We start from the raw sequence: 1,703 nt of genomic DNA on the forward strand, positions 1-1,703 counted from the left end.
GCTTTTGGAGTTATAAAGGAAAAAACACTTTTTTGGACGGACATCTTGGATTTCGGGGGCCGCCATCTTTGATTTTCACGTGGCTCGGCTTCTTAAATCAAAGAGTGGCCTCCAAAGATGATGTGTGCCAATTTTCACGCTTGTATCACCGAGTGAACGATTGCTCTTCTTATTTCCTGTACTATAGTATGAGGCAAGACTCCTGATCAAGATCTAATTCTTCATTGTCAGTTACTTCATTGTCAAATTCGTTTTTGTACTAAGCTGCAAAGGCACATCCATATGCTCCACTTCAGTAAAGCCCTCTTTTATGACAGAGACAATGCCCTATACTGCACTGGTTTACACTTGCCTGTAAGTGGGTTGACTGGGTTCCCAACATGATAATTTTCTTGCCAGACTGCAGCATTTCCAAGGTCCTTCAGTGTATCTCACAACCTAATCAGAATGGGGTCGTGTGTATGTATGTCTGTATGTCTGTATGTCCCAATGTCTTGCATCTGCAACTCCACGTTCAGCAGTTGTTCAATTGTCTCAAAAACATAATACAAAAATCAACAACGCATGTTCCTTGCTGACCATCAACTTTTTTTTTTTTTTTTTTTTCCTTTTTTTTTTTTTTTTTTTAAATATGAGCGCCCGTTAGGGCGCAGCGGCCGCGAACTTCTAGTCTTCTGAATCAACATCACCAGTTGTCAGAGACACTAGATCATAAACATTCTCCTATTGGATGATGTGATATCTTTTGATTCTTGGTGTCTTCATCATCATGTGTCAGTCCAAAACATGACCTGGTATCCTCTGCCAAGGTTCCACAAACACCTTCATTGTAGGTGATGGACCAACGGTTTATAACTGTCTCATGTCTGTGATCATAAGCAGCAAACCAGGGCATCATGCTCTTGAAATAATATTCACCATTACTTTTGCCAGCATCAACTAATATTAGCTTTCCTACTTGCATTTTCATTTCACTACCACATTAGCAGTAATACGTTTGGAAATTCACAAACCCCTCAACAATGAATTGTGGCTGGCACATGGTAGAAGGCAGGTTGGTCCCCCAGCTTTAAACGTAAGAACCTCTTAAGATGCTTGGAACAGTTTGTGCACTGGTTTCCACTTACAGGCAAGTGTAAACCAGTGCAGTATAGGGCATTGTCTCTGTCATAAAAGAGGGCTTTACTGAAGTGGAGCATATGGATGTGCCTGTGCAGCTTGGTACAAAAAATAATTTGACAATGAAGAAACTGACAATGATTAGATCTTGATCAGGAGTCTTGCAGTACAGGAAATAAGAAGCTTAAGAGCAATCGTTCACTCGGTGATACATGCGTGAAAATTGGTACACATCATCTTTGGAGGCCACTCTTTGATTTAAGAAGCCGAGCCACGTGAAAATCAAAGATGGCGGCCCCCGAAATCCAAGATGTCCGTCCAAAAAAGTGTTTTTTCCTTTATAACTCCAAAAGCATTGGTTTTAAGACCCATAAACATATTATAGTTGAATATAAAGTTGGGCATTGCGGATATTTTGGTACCAAGTATGTGTCTGTATCTATTACAGTTTTTGAGATACAACATATAGGTACGTTTACAGACTCAGGTGTACCTATATGCTGTATCTCAAGAACTGAAATGGATACAGACACGTACCTGGTACCAAAATGTCCGCAATGCCTGATTTTATATTCAACTTTAAT

Source organism: Nannobrachium achirus, assembly GCF_963921795.1.
Source record: "Nannobrachium achirus genome assembly, chromosome: 7".
NCBI lineage: Eukaryota > Metazoa > Chordata > Actinopteri > Myctophiformes > Myctophidae > Nannobrachium > Nannobrachium achirus.